Here is a 5,954-nt window from a genome sequence, read left to right on the forward strand (position 1 = left end):
AAGGAAAAAGAGTACACAATCTCCTATCTCGTTAAAAACCCCTACTAGGAAAACCCAATGGAACAAAACCTTGGTTAAAGGAAAATAGTGCAATGTGTTTTTGACTCCCCCTAATGGCAATATTGCATTACATCTTTCAATTGACGCATTCCAATCTTGTGTAGTATTCTTTCAAATGTTGAAGTTGGCAATGCCTTGGTAAAAAGATCTGTTAAATTATCACTAAAACGAATTTGAACTTCTATATCACCTTTCTTCTTAAGATCATGAGTGGAAAATAATTTTGGTGAAATATGTTTCGTTCTGTCACCTTTGATATAATTGTTAGAGTATGCCCAAAGATCAATCATGAGATGGTTGTAATAACATACTTGATTTATCATGTTTATTAATATAAGGCGTTACCATTATTATTTCAGTTTCTTTTCTGTGTATATAAATAAATTATTTTATAATAATGTCCTGAGAATAATATGATTATTCTTAAAAGGTCCTTAATCAAGTATTATTGTTGGATAGGACCACAATAATGCATTAAGACTAACATGTAGTTGATTGATAATAAAGAGTTTTCATTGATATGGAATGTCAAAATTGATGCATGAATATGTGTGTTAGAGAACAACATATTGGACTGACCCATTATGAGTATGTTTCTTGGATTATTATGTAATTGTCACAACATTACTCATAGTGATTAATATGTATATGATCCTCAGACTTGAGATCATCATAATCCCAACATCATGAATTGTATATTTTGATACAGTCAAACTTACATCGTAACTGGTTGTTCTATAAAGGCTGATGTTGGATATACCACGATCTATGTAGTGGGATATGGTTGATCGATATAGGATAAGTCTCTCCTACATAATGGGAGTAATATCTTAAGCCACTTGATTGAGTGAGACTAGAAATGCATGGCCATGCTCAAATAAGCTGATATGAGATGTCATACTTATTTGTATATCATAGTCTACTTAAGATATCAAGGAACATGGAATGGACTATGCAAGTGTGACTATTCCATGACTTGTGTCCAATCCAGAGATAAAGGACTTAAGGATTATTGCATGAAAGGTTAATCATAAAAAGGTTATGTCGAGTCATGATTTCTTGTGACTTAGGTAGCAATGATGCATTGCTAGGTGCCACTCATTGTTTGTAACATTGGAATCGTTCTAGTATTACTGCTAACGTTACAATAACCTACAGGGTCACACCCTATAGTTGAAATGAACGGAATAAAACATAGTTGGTATTGTGTTTGGTTGTCGCTTGAATTAAATTAATTATAGAATTAATTTAATTGGGTAATCAAATATCAAACACATTATGTACAAGGTTGTTGTACGCATAATGAGAACATGAATTTGGTTAGTATATAAATTCAAATAAATATATAGTTTACCGAAATCATTATTATAATTAATGTAATTATAATTTTCGGTTTAAAACATCGTTATATTTATTTAATTTCTAGAAACCCTAAAAATAGATATAAAAATCTTGTTTTTTCTTTGCTTGGGGTCTAGCAACCATCAAAAAAAGTCTTGTCTAAAATAGTTTTCGGGATTCCTTCCGTTCATTGTCAACTGGGTGGATTACGTAGAGGCCGGAGTCACGATAGATTGCAGCTTGGTTCGATAGTAGATCAGATTACTCATTGCTGAGGCGTTGCTGTCTACTCATAATAAAGATTCGGTAATTTCGAAACCTTTATTTCACCCCGATTCATTCCTCACACATAGATCCATGGTTAGGATCGCGAAATGTTTTATTTTTCTGCTGCGCTGTAGGGGTGCCGGCGTTCCAACAATAATCACCCTTTAATTGAGCTATACATGCTGTATTATCTTCGTATAAGATAGTTGGCATATTTTCCTGTAAAGGCAAATTACATATCTTCTAGATATGTTGGGTTAATAACTTTAGCCAAACACACTCTTGACTTGCCTTATGCATTGCAATTATTTCAGCATGATTTGAAGAGGTAGCAACTAATGTCTGCTTTGTCAAACACCATGATATGGTAGTACCTCCACATGTAAATAAATATCCCGTTTGAGATTGACCTTTATGTGGATCTAATAAATATTCAGCATCAGCATAACCAAATAATAGAGATTTTGAATCATTTGAATAAAATAATCCCATATCAATGGTCCCTCTGAGATATCTAAATACATGTTTAATTTCATTCCAATGTCTACGTGTTGGAGAAGAACTTAATTCTTGCTAAGAAGTTTACAACAAAAGCTATATCAGGTCTTGTGTTGTTTGCAAGATACATCAATGCTCCTATGACACTTAGATATGGTACTTCAAGATCAAGAAACTCTTCATCATTCTCGCAATGGCGAAATTGATCTTTATTCACATTTAACAATCGTACAACCATCGGGGTACTCAATGGATGTGCTTTATCCATATAAAATTTCTTTAAGATCTTTTCTCATATAAGTTGACTGATGGACATGAATTCCATCTTTTAAATGCTCGATCTGCAGGTCAAGACAAAACTTTATTTTTCAAGATATTTTATCTCAAATCTTTCTTTAAATAATTTACTGCATTTTGAAGCTCTTCAAGAGTTCCAATAATATTTAGATCATCAACATAAATAGCAATTATCATAAATTTTGATCCATACCTTTTTATAAAAATACATGGGCAGATTGGATCATTTTTATAACCTTCTTTTAACAAATATTCACTAAGACGATTGTACCACATACATCCAAATTATTTTAATCCATATAAAAATTTTTTAATCTGATTGAGCAATTTTCCTAGGAAACTCTATATCCTCCAGGGATTTTGAATCTTTCTGGGATTTTCATATAAATTTCACTATCAAATATACCATACAAATATGCTGTAACAACATCCATTAGTTGCATGTCAAGCTTTCCACGTACTGTCCGACTAATAAGGTATCTAAACATGATTGCATCCACCACAGAATAATATGTCTCTTCATAGTTAATGTCGGGCCTTAGTGAAAATCCTTGTGCTACAAGTCATGCTTTATATGTCATTTTTCTCATTTCGTTTTTGCACAAATATCCATTTATATCCTATTGGTTTTACATACTTAGGTGTTTTGACTATAGGTCTAAAAACTTCACGTTTAGAATGTGAATTTAGTTCTGCTTGAATTGTGTCTTTCCATTTTGACCAATCTTTTCTACTTCTACATTCCTTAATAGATTTAGGCTCAGGATCCTCATTTTCTTTTGCTATTTCAATAGCAACATTATATTGTTGTCGACAACTATATTTTTTTGGTTCCATCTTTTTCTTGAAGTAGCATAATTTATTGAGATCTCTTTATTATCACCATTTTTAGGCACCTGAACATCTTCTGGGGTTTTTTGATTAGTTATATCTTTGGCCTCTTCTTGGGCACTTGCCTCTACAATATTACCATTTCGAATAATTGCTCATTTCTTTTATGAGGATTTTTATCTTTGGAACCGATTGGCCTTCCACGCTTCAGGCATTGATTACTCTCTTTTGCACTAACAATTTGCCCTATTGGGATACCAATTCGTATTGGAGCATTTTCAGCTGGTATGTGAGATTTTGTAATTCTCTTAACTGACAGTTGATTGGCTATGTTTTGCAAATGTATAATCCTTTGAACTTCTTGTTCACATTGACTTGTGTGAGGATCTAATTAAGATAATGATGATCTATTCCATGTAATTTCTTTACCAGTTGTATTTTCTCTCACCCTAATGTTGGGAATGTTGTTTCATCAAAATGACAATCAATAAATCATGCAGTAAATAAATCTTCAGTTAATGGTTCAACATATTTAATTATAGAAGGAGATTCATAACCAACATATATTCCCAACCTCCTTTGATGACCCATCTTTGTGCGTTGTGGTGGAGCATTTGGAACATATACTGCACATCCAAAAGTTTTAAGATGAGAAATATTTGGCTCATGACCAAAAGCCAATTGTAATGGGGAGTACTTATTATAACTTGTTGGCTTTAAGCGCACAAGTGCTGCTGCATGCAAAATAGCATATCCCCAAGCTGTAACTGGGAGTTTTGTTCTCATAAGCAATGGTTGAGATATTAATTGGAGGCGTTTGATAAACGATCCAGATAAACCGTTTTGTGTGTGAACATAAGCTACAGGATGTTCAACTTTTATCCCAATTAACATACAATAATCATTAAAAGCTTGGGATGTAAACTCACTAGCATTATCAAGACGAATAATTTTGATTGCATAATCTGGAAATTGTGCTCTTAATCAAATTATTTGAGCAAGTAGTCTCACAAATGTCAGGTTGCTAGTCGATAATAAACACGCATGTGACCACCTACTAGATGCATTTATCAATACCATAAAATATCTTAATGGTCACATGGTAGATGAATGTGCCTACATCTATCACCTTGAATACGTTCTAGAAATGCGGGAGATTCAATCCCAACTTTAGCTGGTGATGATCTAATAATCAATTTTCCTTGAGAACAAACAACATAAGATAAATCCTTGAATTCAAGTATCTTTTGGTTCTTTAATGGGTGTCTAATTGAATTCTCGATGATTCTTCACATCATAATAGATTCGAGATGGCCTAATCGATCATGCCAAATAGTAAAAGTATGTGGTTCTACAAACTTCTGGTTTGTAGTAACATGTGACTCAATTGCACTAATATGTGTATAATATAAACCTGATGAAAAAGCAGGTAGCATTTCCAAAACATATTTCTTTCCACATTCAACATTTTTAATATATAGATATTCAATATTTTTCTCATTCATAGTCTCAATATGATATCCATTAAGACGAATATCTTTAAAACTTAATAAATTTCTTTGATACTTAGTGGAATATAAAGCATCATCAATGACAAATTTTGTACCTTTAGGTAATAATATAATAGCTCTTCCAGAGCCTTCAATAAGTTTTAAACTACTCGATATTGTATTAACATGGGCATTACTTATTGTCAAATGAGAAAAATATTTTTTATTTTTGAGTATTGCATGTGTTGTAGCACTATCTGCAAGACACATGTCTCCATTGATTTTAGGTCCATCGAAATTTTGTTAAATATTCATATTCTTCATAAAAAAACAAAATATAATATGAGAAATCTGCCACATCCAGGTGAGTTATATTATTAAGGTCATTAAATTTATCACCCTCGTAGGCATGGTCAGTTTTAATAGTATAGTGAATATCTTCATCTTTTGCCTCCGTTTCATTATTTTGGGATATAAAATTTATCTTCATATGCTTTCCATTCTTTTTAATGGATGCTTGATAAAGTTTCACTAAATGCTCAAACGTGCAACAAGTACGTGACTAATGCTTCTTCATACCACATCAGTAGCATATATTCTCAACAATCTTTGAAGGATTATTTTGACCACTTCTTTCTTGTCTTCATTGTTATTCTTTTTCTGGTGATTAGAAGTATTATTGTTATGAACATCATGATAACGATTACTAGTACGTCCTCGACCACGTCCCCCACTACGTCCACAACCACAGCCACGGCCTCTATATTTTCTATTTTTATAATTATTGTATACTGCTACATTCACTTCAAGGGATGGTGCAGAACCAGTGGGACGAATTCCATGATTTTTCATCAACAACTCATTATTTTGTTCAGCCACAAAAAAGCATGAAATCAATTCAGAATACCTTTTAAAAACTTTTCCACGGTATTGTTGTTGTAGGAGCACATTAGTAGCATGAAAGGTTAAAAATGTTTTCTCAAACAAGTCCTCATCAGTTATGTTTTCTCCACATAATTTTAGTTGAGAACTAATTTTAAAAAGTTCTTAATTGTATTCACTTACAATCTTAAAATCTTGCAACCGTAAGTGCATCCAATTATAACAAGCTTTAGGGAGTATCACCGTTTTTCTGATGGTCAAATCGTTCTTTCAAATTTTTCCACAACT

This window comes from Gossypium hirsutum, chromosome D02 (genome assembly GCF_007990345.1).
Source record: "Gossypium hirsutum isolate 1008001.06 chromosome D02, Gossypium_hirsutum_v2.1, whole genome shotgun sequence".
Lineage (NCBI taxonomy): Eukaryota > Viridiplantae > Streptophyta > Magnoliopsida > Malvales > Malvaceae > Gossypium > Gossypium hirsutum.